Genomic DNA, 18103 nt, shown 5'->3' with positions numbered 1-18103 from the left:
AAGCACTTTACCACTTGTGGTCTGCAGGTATCTATCTTTCTCTCCCCCATCTCTCTTCCCCTTCTCTCTCCATTTCTCTCTGTCCTACCCAACAATGACAACAACAATAACTATAATAATAAAACCACAAGGGCAACAAAAGGGAATAAATAAATAAATATTAAAAAACAGTGTGTCCTAAGTACATCAAAAAGAAATATATTTATTGGTCTTAGGCACCTCCAAATCAGCCAGATCACTGTGACACAATAATGTTAAAAAAGCAGTAGTGTTAAGTGTAGAAGCCAGTTGGAAGGGGTTGATGTTATCTGGCATTTATTCAGTGAAAACACCAGAAATGTAATTGAAAAAAACAAGAAGATAAGGAAAAATGCAATAAAGCCCAGGAAAATTTACTGTCTTCATATGACATATTCAAGAATTGGCCTTCTGCACCTATGAATTCTGCTTTCCTCTGTAGTACCCTTACTTTTAGGCAATCCCTCTTATCCTAGGATGGCTACCAAAAGTAGGTGGCACATAATTTATTCTCTTAGGTTAGCAACCACAGAAAAGTAAGAAGGTCTCTTCCCAGCAAAAGTCCTAGAGGGTCTCCTGATGGCACAAACCTAGCTCTGAACCTATCAGTTACCCTTACTGACTGCACTTGGCCTTATACTTACTGATAAAGATGTCTGAGAGTAGTATCAGCCCCTTCTAAGTCAGTAGATAGGAAGGGATGATTTTCTTCTGAGGAGAACAACATGTTGATTTAACAACAAAGTAGAATAAATGTAAAGGTAAAATATGGTGTTCTGTTATGCAGCTCTTCCACCGAGACTTCTTATTTTACTTATTTGAAGACAGCTTGAGTGATTTATCTCAAGTCATAATAGTCAACAAGCAGAGTCAAGATTTCCCAATTTCTGTCTTATTGCTCTATCATTTTTTTTCTTTATTACCTTCACCTTCTTGGAAACTAGGAATGAGTTAAACATTGAAAACTCTCTAGCATTTGCATATCATTGACATGTCTCCTGAAACACCATTATTTTATGATATTACATTTAAAGGAACTACAACTGCATATCTATCATCTTTGACTCTCCTACCTCACTGCCCAAAGTAAGAAAACTACATTCCTTTTGTGATAGTAATCCTTGCTGCTTCTTTCCTCTTTGGGAAAACAAGTCAAAGCTTGATGAAGTACAGCTTCTGGTATATTTGGTAGAAGCTGAAACCCTAGTCAGGTGAATTGAAGTGAATGCCCTACACATGGAGAGATTCACACCAGCCTGTGATCTCCATTTGTAGCATGTTTTATCCCAACAACTTGATTAATAGTCTAGACTGGGTCCTCCCTTGGGGCAGGCTTGTTGCCCTCTCACTTTTCCCAAGCACTGTGATATCCCTGTGGACAGGTACAGGCATGTATCAGAAATCTGGAGGCTCGCCCAAAAAGTAAGCCTGCTGTTTGAAAAAAGGGGCAATGTTGCAATTACTTGTGAGTAATACTGTGGCAGATCTCCTCTGAGAAACTAAAAGTGAAAAAGGAGCTTTCTTTCCCTTGAAGGAAGGGTATTAAATGAACTAACCCTTGTCTTGGGAATACTTTTTTTTTTCCCTCAGGCCCAACCCCCCACCCCCCACCCCAAATATCCTTCCTTAAGCACCCTACTCTGGTATGAACATGCCATGGGAATAAGAAAGAATTATCTGTCAGTAAACAGCCTGTTTGCTCATTGCAACTGAGTTTTCTTTTATGGTTATGGTTCCAGGGGCGGGAGCTGAAGATTCAATCCTGGAGTCAGCCCTATCCAAAGAGCCTGATTTCTGATGACTACAACAGCAGGTAGGAAAAGAATGATTGTTCTTACTTTTTATTTTCATAAAAAACAATTTAAAGGCAAATTTAATGTTATGTGTCGGTACATTGGGCAAAATAGAAACACCAAAAGATTTAAACAATACGTTTTCTGTCTGTGAACAATCACAGACTAATGAATAGATTGATTTTACTTTGGAGAATCTGTCCCCTGATTGCTTTTTGAGGGGAGAGAGGGTGCCTTGTGTCATTTAACGTCGTATCCTTTGCACTCTGTGCCAGGAAGAAATTAATTTATGTCCTGGTGAACTAGAGAGCACCTGTGTTCTGAGATCTTTCATTTGTTAGGGGTATGTTTACATGTATATCTGTCCTGTGCTCTAGACATACAATCACCTTTATTGGAACCACTGACAAAAATACAGATGATGTTCTGACCAGAGAACAGGCCCTTTTGCATTTATTGTTTTATTCTAAATTTTCAATAAATCATTGCTGTCTTCTTGTAAGACACTGTTGTAAAGTTTCTTTAAAAGCTACATAATTTTTTAAATAGTCTATTTTGAAGTATGAGGAATATTGAGGTATCAGTTACAGTAATATTATACTTATGCTCTGGGTCACAAAAGGAGCTCTTTAGATATTTGGGAGTCAAATATCTTTTATAGGGATATAAATTAGCAAAAGTAAGAATGTGAGCAGAAAGTGTATGTGATGAGCTAAAGTCTGTCATATGCAGAACTCAAGTGTTAGAGATGTAAAGTATGATATATGTGTGACAGAAAGAACTTATAAGGGGAATATGGAAAGGAACAAAGTAGACTTTTGTGGAGCATTTTCAATATTCTTTATATAAGTAAATTAGTTTTGTGAGTCAACAGAGAATCAAGTCTCAATGAAAATATTATGATTATATATATTATATATTAGTGTTACTAACAAAAAGATAACAACAGAGCCTCAGTAACAGAGCTCCCAAGCTGAACTAGCTAACTAAACTGTGTACTGAAAAAAAAACATATTCTTCCATTGGAAATGACACCCTGCTGAAAATAAATAATCCTTCCCAAGCTTCTTTAAAATATGGTTTTCTAAGACTATGGTCAAAGAATGGTAGATACTGCATTAGATTGTTTTCTTACTTTTTATTGTAATTCCCTGGGTGAGAAGGATAATGATCCTTGACAGGAAAATTGGGCGAAAGCCATGTAGGTTTAAGCCAGGAGCAATTCCTTCTGTTTCCTGTTCTCTTTAGACTCTTGTGAGTGTGAAGGTTGTAGTGTTGTGAATGCCTATACCTTTAGTACTCTTCTCTGGATATCTTCTAGGGCACTGGCTTCATTATGTGGCAGGTGTGAAGGCTACTGGGCCTTCAGCAAACATGAATGAACCTCTTATCATTGAGGCCTGAGCCCTTTCCTGCTAAAAGAGTCTGGCTTCTTTGCTGATGTGAAGCATACACAGAGACAAAGCTGATATTTCTAGGTATCAGTTTCATTATCATCCTGTGCTTGCCTTTTTTCCCCTATGTGAAGCTTTTGTTTCTCTTGGTTACCATAAAAAACATCAGTCTCCTCTTGAAAGCATCTGAGGTTATTACTGATGATTTATTAGTTCCGCATTTCTCCCTAGTTTTGGTGAGAAATACTACCACTTATAGAATGATAAAGCAGAAAGCTGGGTTGGTGGCAAAGCAAAAAAAATAATAGTTGCTCATATTTATGAACAGACTATGTAGCAAGCACTGTGCTGCAGGTTTTACATACCTGGTCCTGTATTGGAGGTGGGGTGGAGATATGGGCTGAGATCGTTCCTCAGATGTTTAAAGGTTTGTCACATATACACTCAACAAAGAATTGAGGAGAAAGGATTATTTGCAAGAATTTTAAACTTTACTCATGAAAATTGAAAATACCTACATGCTGGAGCACACAATGAGCCGAGAGAGAAGAGAGGAAAAGCCTCAGAGAGAAAGAGCCTTAAAGCCCTTTACTTACATGATAGCAGGTCCACCTAGGCAGAGAGAGAGAGAGCCATGTCCATAGGAATAGTTTATAATAACATCCAAGCCCTTCCTTCACCCCTTTTCTAAGTCACACCCACAGCTGTTAACACTCCCATTTTCTGTGCAACCATTTTCTTTCTCCAGGCACATATGTTCAGGTATGGTGCCAGTTGTGTCTGTGTTATCCTCCAGGTACTTTTTGTCATTTCTGTCCCCAACAGTTCCATTTATTCTTTATAGCCATTTGTAAGACTGGAACAATGTGTGTCCCCCATTACACAAAGAACCTGAGGCTTAGTCATTTACCTGCTGCCAGAGGATTCAGCTCTGAGGGCCAGATCCAAACATTCAACTACAGACTGTGATGAGAGAAACAGTCAAGTTTATCTTAAATGTTGGCCAAGAGAAGACAGCAAAGATCTGTGAAGTGATTGCTTAGGCAGATGACCTTCTGCTTCTTTTGCCCATCGAAGGGGACCACCAGGGAGACCAAAGGGCTGCTTTTGGCTTCTCTCTACAAGTGGCCTGTCATGCCTGCCTTTGAGGTCTGGTAGCTCACAGTTATCTTGGTTTTTGTATATAAACAAGGGCCATTCTGACTGTTCTTTCTTTGCTATTTGGGGATGTTGTTAATTCTAAAGGAACATATGTTCTACCTCAAGAACTGACAATTATGGAGACAAATTCTTATTTACTGATTGATTAGTTGATTTAATAATTTACGAGACCATAGAATAAGAGGGGTACAGTACTCACACAATTTCCACCACCAGAGTTCTGTATCCCATACTTTCCACTGGAAGCTTTCCTATTCTTTATCCCTTTGGGAGTAAGGACCCAGAATCATTATGGGTGCAGAAGGTAGGAGGTCCGGCTTTTGTAATTGCTTCTCCACTGGACATGGGCATTGACAGATCAGTCCATATGCCCAGCCTGTTTCTATCTTTCCCTCGTGGGGTAGGGCTCTGGGGAAGTGGGGTTCCAGGACACATTGGTGAAGTTGTCTGCCCAGGGTGTCACATTGGCATCATGGTAGCACCTGCAAATTGGTGGCTAAAAAGTGTTAAGATATAAAGCAGAAAAAAATGTTTAATAATCAGGAACCTAAAGGTGAGAATAGAGCAGATGAAATTTGGGGTCTTCATGCTGGACAAAGCTAAAAAGACTGTTTTATCTATATTCCAAGGAACCCATGACTTTACTAATTTTTGCCTGAATCTGACAGCTAACATGCAAGTGGGCTAAAGGTATTATTGTACACTGTATACATGCTACTTCTATGTGTCCACCCCCTAAACTTTCTTTTACCCCTATTCTCTCTGGGTCCTGATGTAATTAGAGTTTGGAGCCTTCAATACTTCAGTATTGAAGTTTCTTCAAGTGTGTTAGGGACCAGGCTCAGATTGAATTGCACACATGACAAAGCAGGTATGATATCCAGGTTAACTCTTTTTATGGCTTGTAAGTTAATAATTTTATCACTGGTAGAGGATATACAAAGAAGCAGGTAGGGCAAAGTGAAGTAGAGGAGAGGAGGGGTAGAGTGAGGAATTAAAAAAAATAGAACAAAGTAATGAGTGTAGAGGAGGAAAGAGGGTAGATGAAAGTAGAAAGGTAGGAAGGAAAATATGAGAGATATATTGATTCTAATCTTAACAAATTCATATTAACTTATAGCTAGTTATATTATGAGTACTATAATTATTACATATATCTCATAAAATTCTACCTTATGTGCTAGTTGAGAGTATATAAATATGAAGTTTAAAATAAGAAATTGTTACAATAAAGAAAATGCATACTAATTTAAAAAAGAATACAGCAGATGAAATTTGGGGGTCTCCATTTTGGAAAAAGCTAGGAAGTCTATTTTAGGTATATTCCAAGGGACCCATGACTTTACTAATTTTTTAACATGTAGGTGAGCTAAGGTAATGTCTGGGGAGATGGTGTCAGAATTGGACATAAGACTAGAAAGCTGGATTAGGGCAGAGAGTAGCTCTCAAATATGGGAAAAGCATCTAAATACCATTAACTATAAATCCCACTGATCTGATCTAGGGCCTATATTCGGCACAGGATCCTGTGTAACCTCTGCATCCCTGTAGGTCTGAGCTCAATAGCTAGGAACATTATAGGCTGCACTTGTTTCAGGACCTGTCTTCCTTGAGTGGCAGAGTATTTTGACTCAGCCTCCCTTTGGAAAGTGGGGCAGTCCCTACCATTGTTGTTCCACAGTGAGGGCAAGGTCCTGTAGAGGCCCACAACAGATTGTAGCCTAAAGAATAATCAAAGAATGTCAATACATGTTCTTTTCTTTGACTTTGAGCTAATATATCCCTCAGAACCTACCTGGGACCTAGCAGAGTTCTCCTTTAGGGACAAACTCTGTTTTGCTTGAAACTTTGTCCAGGAAGAATTTGGTAAGTCTCTAGGCTATTTACCCTTGAGTTTCACAGTTCACAAGTCATGCTACAGGGTCGTTTCTAAGTGGGATTCTTGTATCTTGAACTCCTCCCTGTTTTCAACATATAAGCAAACTTCTATAATAAATCTTGGCTGGCAATACTTGGGATTCCAGTGAAGAACTAAGATCACCCCCTGCAAGACCACTGGAAGGTGCTTTGATTAACTTGAGCCAGACAGCATCCCCTCAGATTTCTTAAAATTATTTATTTATGTATTTTATGTATTTATTTATTATCAGAGTACTGCTCAAGTCTGGCTAGTGAATGTGGTGGCAGTGGTGAGGGGGTAATTTGACCTGGGATCTCACAGCCTCAAGCATGAGAGTCTACTTGGATAATCTTTATGCTATCTCTTCTACCCCTAATTACTTTTATTATATAATTTGATAATAGTTTCTTCACAAGTTTCAACTTATTTGAAATTTATTCTTAACTTTTTGTTACTTTCAAAGGATTTTCCTGGCTTCACATTTTATTTGTGGAGAGTGAAAAAGAACTTGAAGTTTGTGGCAGCAGTATAGGTAGGGGAAGATATTAAATGAGCACCTACTACTGTGCTGTAACTCTACTAGCTTCTTTATATATAATATAACATTTAATCTCAACAGAACATGACAAGGCACAGATGTCTACAAGGATGACCACAATTAGTTACATCATTCCTATATGCCAGATCTATGAAATCTCATCCACAACAAACTTGAAGTTAACTTTGACCTAAATCTGATCCCAACAAAGATAGGGCTTATCTTCAACCACAGACAGTTTCTCTTTCAACCTAGCAAGTCCTAAGATTGCTTGAAAACCAAACCATACAACCAACATAAAATGTTGAAATAGGGACACAATAAGTATAATAGATACCCCCCAAAATATAATCATAGTAGACAACAGTAGTAATTGCTCCACAGCAATTCTAAAATCATATAATATCACATTTTCCTATTCCATCAGGTAATTCCATGAGTAAGTTCTGGCTCTACCCTTGACTTACATGGTGACAGGGTCATTCTCAGGGTCCAAGCTTAAATGTACAAGCAACTGTCAAGCTCCAATAATCTCACATTTGCTGATTCTGCTAGTCAAAGTAAACACACAGCTAAGCACAGAGTCAATATGAAGAGGAAATTACACAGGGGTATGGATCATGGGAGACATGATCAGGTGAACAATAACTAGTGTGAAGTCTACTATACTATTTAGATATCTATGGATCACATGAAATAATTTAAATGTAAAATCTGTTTAGAATAGTATACTGTAATTCTATAATTCTGCCCACAATCCTATAGACAGATACTGGAATTTGGTTCTAATTTTTGTGGTTTTTTAAATTTTTCCTTTAAAAGGATCCATCCATGTTTGCTGAGTCACAATCTAGTAAAGAACAAAGAGTTGAACAGATAGGACACATTTTTAGGCAGAGGCGTGACTTGCAATATTCAACAGTTAATTTCCCCACAGAGAGGCCCAACACAGTACCAAGTACCAGATAATGTTCAGTGCACACGTGTGCAGGGAAGCTACATTTCTTATGCAAAGGGACTCTGACTCCCTTAGCAAACATTCTTGCTCTCAGCAATAACAGTTAAACTCGAAGTTTTGTTTTTTTTTTTTCAAATGTGAAAAGATATGGAAAAATAGGAAAGGAAGAATTAAGTATGAGTGGCTAGTGTTCCTCTCCATGTTTTATTTTAAAAGTTCTATGATTTTGAAAGAATCTCTGGTTTTTAAAGGAATTTTAACTAACATTTATTTAGTATCTCCTGTGTGCCATGCATTACATAAAAGCTTCAACTGAATTACCTCATTAAAAATTCAAAGCAGTCCATTTTACAGATGAGGAAAGGAGGCACAAAGAAACAAGCTATTAGTTCAGGGAAACACAACTAATAAGAGATGGATCCAGGACCTGAGCCCAGGTAGCTTGGCTCTGAGGGCTGTCCTCACAACCTTTTGCATAACTATTGTGCTCTCTCCCCAATCCTTGGACAAAAATTTTGAATGAAGCAAGATCTATGCAGTTCAATTGCTATTAGATAGTTCTATTTGTGCAAACAACAGAAATGCCTGGATAATGAATGTTTTTCAGTTAACAAAATAATATTTATGGGGTTGAAAATACATGAAAGCTAAAGAAGATCTTGATTTTATATAGGTTGATGTACTGCACGTGGATTAGAGGTACACACTGTGAGTTATGAAGTGAGCTGTTTCTAGTGTTAATAACCTTAAAAGTGTTATCTTTGTGGTTCAGGTGGTGGCACACCAGCTTAAGTGCACATAGTATAAAGTGCAAGAACCCACTCAAGGATCCCGGTTCGGGCCCCTGGCTCCTCACCTGCAGGGGAGTTGCTTCACAACTGAGGAAGCAGGTCTGCAGGTCTTTTTCTCTCCATCTCTGTCTTCCCCACCCCATCAATATCTCTCTGTCCTATCCAAAAAAAAATGGGGAAAAAAAGGCCACAGGAGCAGTGGATTCATAGTGCAGGCACTGAGCCCCAGCAATAACCCTGGAGGCAAAAAAAAAATTAGTTTTAAAAAAGTGTTAACTAGGGAGCAGTTTTGATCCTTGATTTGATACTTCCAAGTGTTTTGCCACTACTAGTTTCAGGAAACAGGTCAGTTTATCAGAGAGGTTCATCATTAAATAGAAACTGGAATTACAAAGAGCTTCCTTCTTCCTTCCTCATAGTATAAACCATTTCCTCTACTCTGAAACTACCAAGCTGTGTTTAGTATTGTATTATGTACTGAATAAGAGATTGGAAACAGAAATGCAGATGCTCTCCTTGCCCTGCTCCTATCTGCCTTATTTGTTCATAAATACCTTCCTTGAGTTGTTTGTGTCATTTAAAATAAATGCACTTATACATTCCTAGCAGGAAATATTCCAGAGAATTCCTTGTGATCTATCAATGTAATTTCAGCACTTGAGAAGAGCCATCTATCTATCCCTATCTTCCACATTATTGGTTTCCTCACAGAATGTATGAAATTAGGCTATATATATTCTCTATGCCATCTACCCTTCTGATTACTAGTGTATTTAAGAAATCTTTTTTATAGGGAGTTGGGTGGTAGCACAGTGGCTAGAGCACACATGGCTCAAAGCTCAAGGACTGGTGAAAGGATCCTGGTTTGAGTCCCTGGCTCCCCATCTGCAGGGGAGTCACTTCACAAGTGGTGAAGTAGGTATGCAGATATCTATCTTTCTCTCCTCTTCTCTGCCTTCCCCTTCTCTCCCCATTTCTCTCTCTGTCCTATCCGACAACGAAGACAGACAACAATAATAATTACAACAATAAAGCAACAAGGACAAGAAAAGGAAATGAATAAACAAATTTAAAAAAATTGAGGGAAGACAGAGAGGGGAGAGAAAGATAGATACCTGCAGACCTGCTTCACCGTCTTTGAAGTGACCCCCCCTGCAGGTGTGGAGCAGGGGGCTTGAACCAGGATCCTTATGACAGTCCTTGCACTTGGCACCATGTGTACTTAGCCTGGTGTGTTATCGCCTGCCCCCCTTTCTACAACTTTTTAAAATCAATTAATTAGTCTGGAGGCGGGGCTACGAGCAGCTGCAGATCTGTTTCTCTCCTCTCCTTTCCTCTCCCGGATCAACTAGGAATACCAAAGGAGACCACCTGGGACTGAAACAAGACAGGAATAGAACAATTTCAGGAACCCACCTAATCACCGTAAGTGCAAACACGTGTGGCTGGTAGACCAAGAGGAGCCTAGGGAAAGATTAAGTGGATGGTAACAGTCCAGCAGTTTAGCACAGACACCTCCACCAACAAGGGGATGGCTGAAAGGAGGAGAGGACTTCCTGGAGACTCACCAGGTGCAACACTGAGTCTCTATTGCTATTTCCCTCAGAATCTGGAGCAGCAGCAGGTAGGGACACCAGGGGACAGAGATCTAATGAGGAAACTCAGAAGACCTAAACCTCAGTGGCATAGCGGTGGGGCTGTGAAAGTCTCTTTGCATAACCACTGGATTATCTCTACCATACACTGCTTAATTTCTTGGTTAGCAGTGATTAAGCTTAGAAGCCTACTTATAGTTTAAAAGCCCTCAGGCTCTAATAGCCTACAGGGAAGAAAAAGGACAAAAGAGGATTTTAAGCCCCTGAGCTCCAAATCAGGGATTAAAATACTACTGAAACAACTGTTAACTTCCACCACTGTGAACCCTTTAATTACCTTACTTAGACACAAGTCAATCCAGGCAGTAGTGATCAGTAATTTGAAAAGCACTGAGAGAGGGAACTCATAACATAATGTATAAAATTATTAAACCAACAAGAAATATTGGAGAAATGAACCAGGACAAGAATCCAGCTAAAACCCCCCAAAGGGTGAAGCACAAAATAATGAGGTCATCATCCAACACTAGCTAAGGAAATAATCACAGGAGTGAGTAAAGAATTTGAAAGAATTGTAATCAGAAATACAGGAACAACAAATGAGACTCAGGAAGAAAACACTAATTATCTCAAAGTTATTAGGGAGCTGAAAGCTGAAATAGCTGTACTAAGAACACAACTAGCTGAACAAGCTAAAACAGTATCATAACAGGGTAACAAAATAGATGAACTCCAGAAAACAGTAGAGGGGAGAGAGAACAGAATCAATGAGGCTGAAGACAGAATTAGCAAGATCGAGGACAAATTAGAGAAAACTAAGAAAGGAGTAAGAGATCTCAAAAAGAGATTAAGAGATGCTGAAAACAAAAACAGAGACCTATGAGATGACTTAAAAAGAAACAATATATGCATTATTGGCATACTAGTGGAAGAAAGAGAGGGAGAGAAAGAAAGCATTCTTTAGGCCATAATAGCTGAAAACTTCTCTAATCTAGACAACATCAAAGCCATAAAGATTCAAGAAGCCCAGAAGGTCCCAAACAGAATTAACCCAGACTTAAAAACACATCATATTTAGAATGGAAAGAAATAAGGATAAAAAAGGATCCTGAAGACTGCAAGAGAAAAATAAAGATTCACCTACAGAGGAAAACCCTTAAGATTAGCAGCAGACTTCTCCACACAAACAATAGAGGCCAGAAGAGAATGGTAAGATATCTATCGAGTGCTCAATGAGAAAGCCTTTCAACCAAGACTACGGTATCCTGCTAGATTGTCATTCAGACTAGATGGAGGCATAAAAAAAACCTTCTCAGACAAGCAACAGTTGAAGGAATCAACTATCACCAAGCCTGCCCTGAAAGAAGTTCTGCAAGGTCTTCTATAAACACTGAGACCACCATAAATATGCCATCTATCAGAACACTATAAAACTCTACAAGAATGGCATTAAAATATCTTCAATCTTTGATATCAATAAATGTCAATGGCCTTAATTCACCTATTAAAAGACACAGAGTAGGAAGATGGATCAGAAAACACAACCCAACAATATGCTATCTACAGGAAACCCACCTAGCTTAACAAGACAAGCACAGACTTAAAGTGAAAAGATGGAAAACCATAATACAAGCCAATGGCCCACAAAAATGTGTAGGAACAGCTATTCTCATATCTGACACAATAGACTTTAAAATAGATAATATTTGAAAAGATAGGAATGGACACTATTTAATGCTCAGAGGATCAGTCAAACAAGAAGACTTAACAATTATTAACAAATATGCATCCAATGAGAAGCCATCTAAATATATCAAACATCTACTGAAAGAGCAACAGCAATATATTAATAGCAACACAGTAATAATAGGGGACTTCAACACCCTACTCTCTCAACTTGACAGATCATCCAGGCATAAAATCAATAAATACATAAGGGAGCTAAATGAAGAGATAGTTAAGCTAGAACTATTAGACATTTTCAGAGTAATTCATTCCAAGAAACTGAAATACACATTTTACTCAAGTCCACATTGGTCATTCTCAAGGATAACCATATGTTAAGCCACAAAGACAGCATCAGCAAATTCAAGAGCATTGAAATCATCCCAAGCATCTTTGCAGACCATAGTGGAATTAAACTAACACTTAACTATAAACAAAAGATTAGTAATAGTCCCAAAATGTGGAAGCTCAACAGTACACTTCTTAAAAACTACTGGATCAAAGAGGAAATAAAGGAAGAAATGAAAATGTTTCGAGAGTTCAATGAAAATGAAGACACAAGCTATCAAAATATTTGGGAAACTGCTAAGGCAGTACTGAGAGGAAAGTTCATAGCCCTACAAGCACACATTAGGAAACAAGAAAAAGCACAAATAAACAGCCTGGTTGCACATCTTAAAGACATAGAAGAAGAAGAACAAAGGAACCTTAAAGCAACCAGAAGGACAGAAATCACTAAAGTTAGGGCAGAAATCAGCAACATTGAAAATAAGAAAACCATACAAAAGATCAACGAAAGTAAATGTTGGTTCTTCAAAAGAGTGAACAAAATCGACAAACTTTTAGCTAGAATCACAAAACAAAAAAGGGATAAGACCCACATAAATTGGATCATAAGTGAAAGAGGAGATATTCCAACAGGCACCAGATTTATTCAAGATATCATGCAAGGCTTCTATGAACAACTATATGCCACCAAGCTAGAGAACCTGGAAGAAATGGGTGATTTCCAGATAGCTATCAACTTCCAAAACCAAGTAAAGAGGAAATAGATAACATGAACAGGCTAATGAAATTGAAACAGTTATCAGAAATCTTCCAAAAAATAAAAGTCCTGGACCAGATGGTTTTACAAATGAATTCTACAAAACCTTCAAAGAAGAACTAATACCTCTGCTTTTTATTTATTTATTTATTTATTTATTTATTTATTTATTTATTTAAGAAAGGAGACATTAATAAAATCATAGGATTGGGGGGTACAACTCCACACATTTCCCACCACCCAATCTTCATATCTCATCACCTTCCCTGATAGCTTTCGCATTTCTATCCCTCTGGAAGCATGGACCCAGAGTCGTTGTGCATTGCAGAAGGTGGAAGGCCTGGCTTCTGTAATTGCTTCTCCACTGAACATGGACATTTACTGGTTGATCCATACTCCCAGTCTGCCTCTCTCTTTCCCTAGTAAGGTGGATCTCTGGGGAAGCGGAGCTCCAGGACACATTGGTGGGGTCTTCAGTCCAGGGAATCCTGGCCGAAATCCTGATGGCATCTGGCATCTGGTGGCCCTGTAATGTAGCTGAAGGGTTGTCATTCCACACCTGCAGTCTCTGGACGCAGTCTGAGCTGAAGCATGTTGAGGTGGCACTAGTTGTGTTGATTATGTTGCGATAGGCGGATGCAATATTATTTGATAAGAATTGGGAGAAGCATGCGGGAAAGTGGGCCCTACCCTAGGGTCCCAGGACTGGGAGAAGTTTAGGCTCTATAGTGGAAATGTGAGGTTCCTGCTGTCTTAGGGTTCAGGAAGATAATGGACAGTTATTGTTAACATCACATTATTTGGTAATTGGGTTAACTTTGAGAAGTCTCTTTGTTAGACATACAATCAATTTTCCCCTCTCATATTAATTAAATAGTGATTTATATGACTAAAATTTAATAGAATTGTACATAAACCATCCCCACCACCAAAAGATTATGTCCCATCCCACCCACCCACCTCCACCCCCCACCAGCCCAGGAAGCTGCATGTCTACTCCTCACCACAGGGTTTTTACTTTGGTGCCCTACTTTCAATTTTCTCAGATACTGTTATTGGTTTACATTTCTGATCTTCTTACTCAACTTCTGTTGATGAGTGGGATCATCCCATACTCATCTTTATCTTTCTACTTAGCTTGCTTAACATAATTCCTTCTAGATCTGACCAAGATGGGTCAGAGATGTCGAGTTCATTGTTCTTAGTAGCTGCATAGTATTCCATTTTGTATATATACCACAGCTTTCTCAGCCATTCATCTGTTGTTGGGCACCTGGGTTGCTTCCAGGTTTTAGTTATTATGAACTGTGCTGCTATGAACATAGGAGTACACACATCTTTTTTTGGGGTGTTATGGAGTCCTTGGGGTATATCCCCAGGAGAGGAATTACTGGGTCATATGGAGGGTCCATGTCTAGCCTTGTGAGAGTTCTCCAGACTGCTCTCCACAGAGGCTGGACCAATTTACACTCCCACCAGCAATGTAAAAGGGTTCCTCTGTCCCTTTTAGCCTCTCTAACATTTGTTGCTTCTGTCATTTTTGATGTATGCCATTCTCACAGGAGTGAGGTGGTATCTCAATATTGTCTTTATTTGCATTTATCTGACAATCAGTGACCTGGAGCAGTTTTTCATATGTTTGTTAGCCTTTTGGATCTCCTCTGGAGTGAATGTTCAATAAAATACCTAGGAGTAAAGCTGACCAAAGAAGTGAAAGAATTGTATACTGAAAACTATGAGTCACTATTCAAGGCAATAGAAACTGATACCAAGAAATGGAAAGACATCCCATGCCCATGGATTGGAATAATAAATATCATCTAAATGAATATTCTCCCCAGAGCCATATATACATTTAATGTGATACCCCTCAAAGTTCCACCAAGCTCCTTTAAAATAATAGAACAAAAACTACAATCATTTATCTGGAACCAGAAAACACCTGGAATTGCCAAAACCATCTTGAGGAAAAGAAACAAAAATGGAGGCATCACACTCCCAGACCTCAAATTATATTATAAATCCATCATAATCAAAATGGTATGGTACTGGAGCAAAAATTGGCACATAGACCAGTGGAACAGAATTGAAGGCCCAGAACTAAACCCCCACACCTATGGACATCTAATCTTTGATAAGGGGGCCCAAAGGATTAAATGGAAGAAGGAGGGCTCTCTTCAATAAATGGTGCTATGAAAACTGGGTTGAAACATGCAGAAGAATGAAACTGAACCACTTTATATCACCAGAAACAAAAATCAACTCCAAATGGATTAAGGACCTGGATGTTAGACCAGAAACAATCAAATACTTAGAAGAAAACATTGGTAAAACACTTTCCCACCTAAACTTCAAGGGCATCTTTGATGAAATAAACTCAATTGCAGAGAAGACTAAAGCAGAAACAAACAAATGGGACTATATCAAATTGAAAAGCTTCTGCACAGCCAAAGAAACTATCACACAAACAAAGAGACCCCTCACAGAATGGGAGAAGACCTCCACATGCCATACATCAGACAAGAGACTAATCACCAAAGTATACAAAGAGCTTAGCAAACTTAGCATCATAAAAGCAAATGATCCCATCCATAATAGGCAGAGGATATGAAAACCTCTACTTTTAAAAGTCTTCCAGAAGATTGAAGACAATGGTATACTCCCTTCTAGCTTCTATGAAGCCAACATCACTCTGATACCAAAAGCAAAAAGGAACACAACCAAAAACAAAAACTATAGACCAATATATCTGGTGAATATAGATGTGAAAATATTTAACAAAATTCTAGCCAACTGGATATAGCAGTATATTAAAAAGATTGTTCATCATGACCAAGTGGGATTTATCCCAAGGATACAAGGTTGGTTTAATATACATAAATCAACCAACGTGATCCACCACATCAATAAAACCAAACCAAAAACTACATGGTCATATCAATAGATGCAGAGAAAGCCTTTAACAAAATACAACATCCCTTTATGATCAAAACACTACAAAAATGGCACTAGGTGGAAAATTCCTGATGATAGTGGAGTCTGCATATAGCAAACCTACAGCCAACATCATACTAAATGGTGAAAAAACGAAAGTATTTCCACTCAGATCAGGCACTAGACAGGGCTGCACACTATCACCATTACTATTCAACATATTGTTGCAAATTCTTGCCATAGCAATCAGGCAGGAACAAGGAATTAAAGGCATACAGATTGGAAGAGAAGAAGTCAAATTCTCCCTATTTTCAGATGACATGATAGTATACACAGAAAAACCTAAGGAATCCAGCAAGAAGCTTTTGGAAATCATCAGGCAATACAGTAAGGTGACAGGCTACAAAATTAACATTTAAAAGTCAGTGGCATTCCTCTATGAAAACACTAAGGTAGAAGAAATTGAAATCGAGAAACCAATTCCTTTTACTCTAGGAACAAAAACAGTAAAATATCTAGGAATAAGCCTAACCAAAGAAGTGAAAGACTTGTATACTGAAAATCATGAGTTACTACTCAAGGAAATTGAAAAAGACACAAAGAAGTGGAAATATATTCCATGTTCATGGGTTGGAAGAATTAACATCATCAAAATGATGTTACCCAGAGCCATCTACAGATTTAATGCTATCCCCATCAAGATCCCAAGCACATTTTTTAGAAGAATAGAACAAATGCTACAAATGTTTATCTGGAACCAGAGAAGACCTAGAATTGCAAAAACAATCTTGAGAAGAAAGAACATAACTGGAGGCATCACACTCCCAGATCTCAAATTGTATTATAGGGCCATTGTCATCAAAACAATGGTACTGGAACATGAATAGACATACTAACCAGTGGAATAGAACTGAGAGCCCAGAAGTAATCCTCCACATCTATGTACATCTAAACTTTGAGAAAAGGACCCAGACTATAAAATAGAGAAAGCAGACTCTCTTCAACAAATGATATTGGAAAGAATGGGTTGAAACATGTAGAAGAATGAAACTGAACCACTATTTTTCACCAAATACAAAAATAAATTCCAAGTTAATTAAGGACTTGGATGTTATACCACAAACTAAAAGATACTTAGAGGAAAATATTGGCAGAACTCTTTTCCACATAAATTTTAAAGACATCTTCAATGAAATGAATCCAATTACAAAGAAGACTAAGACAAGAATAAACCTATGGAACTACATAAAATTAAATAGCACAGCTAAAGAAACTACTACCCAAACCAAGAGACCCCTCAAAGAATGGGAGAAGTTCTTTATATGCCATACATCACACAAGAGGCTAATAACCAGAATATATAAAGAACTTACAAATCTCAATAAGACAACAAATAACCCTATCCAAAAATGGGGGGAGGACATGGACAGAATATTCACCAGACAAGAGATCCAAAAGGCCAAGAAACACATGAAAAAATGCTCCAAGTTTCTGATTGTCAGATAAATGCAAATAAAGACAACAATGAGATACCACTTCACTCCTGTGAGAATGTCATACATCTGAAAAGGTAACAGCAACAAATGCTGGAGATGTTGTGGGGTCAAAGGAACCCTGCTATACTGCTGGTGGCAATGTAAATTGGTCCAACCTCTGTGGAGAACAATCTGGAGAACTCTCAGAAGGCTAGAAATGGGTCTACCCTATGATCCTGCAATTCCTTTCCTGGGGATATATCCTAAGGAACCAAACATACTCATCCAAAAAGATCTGTATACATATATGTTCTTGGAAGCACAATTTGTAATAGCCAAAACCTGGAAGCAGCCCATGTGTCCAACAACAAATGAGTGGTTGAGCAAGTTGTGGTATATATATACAATGGAATACTATTTAGCTATTAAAAACAGTGACTTCACCATTTTCAGCCGATCTTGGATGGACCTTGAAAAATTCATGTTAAGTGAAATAAGTCAGAAACAGAAGGATGAATATGGGATGATCTCACTCTCAGGCAGAAGTTGAAAAACATGATTAGAAAAGAAAACACAAGTAGAACTTGAACTGGAATTGGCGTATTGCATCAAAGTAAAAGACTCTGGGGTGGGTAGGTGGGGAGAATACAGATCCAAGAATGATGACAGATAACCTCGTGGGGGTTGCATTGTTATATGGAAAACTGGGAAATGTTATGCATGTACAAACTATTGTATTTACTGTTGAATGTAAAACATTAATTCCCCAATAAGGA

The 18103-nt window shown here is 38.3% G+C and overlaps 1 protein-coding gene across 2 annotated transcripts in view; it reads left to right on the top strand.

Moving 5' to 3' along the window:
* Positions 1–1505: 1505 nt before the first annotated feature.
* FRMD6 (FERM domain containing 6) overlaps positions 1506–18103 on the top strand; it is a 324351-nt gene continuing 307753 nt past the window's right edge. Inside the window, exons 1-2 of one of the 2 annotated variants that reach the window (XM_060174970.1) lie at positions 1506–1661; positions 1758–1831. The gene's annotated coding sequence lies outside the window, so the exon portion shown is untranslated. The remainder of the gene's footprint in view (positions 1662–1757; positions 1832–18103) is intronic. The other variant, XM_060174971.1, reaches the window with a different exon arrangement.

Source organism: Erinaceus europaeus, chromosome 16 (assembly GCF_950295315.1).
Source record: "Erinaceus europaeus chromosome 16, mEriEur2.1, whole genome shotgun sequence".
NCBI lineage: Eukaryota > Metazoa > Chordata > Mammalia > Eulipotyphla > Erinaceidae > Erinaceus > Erinaceus europaeus.
Note: the sequence above shows the minus strand (reverse complement) of the source record. Positions and strands in the feature narration are given on the sequence as shown.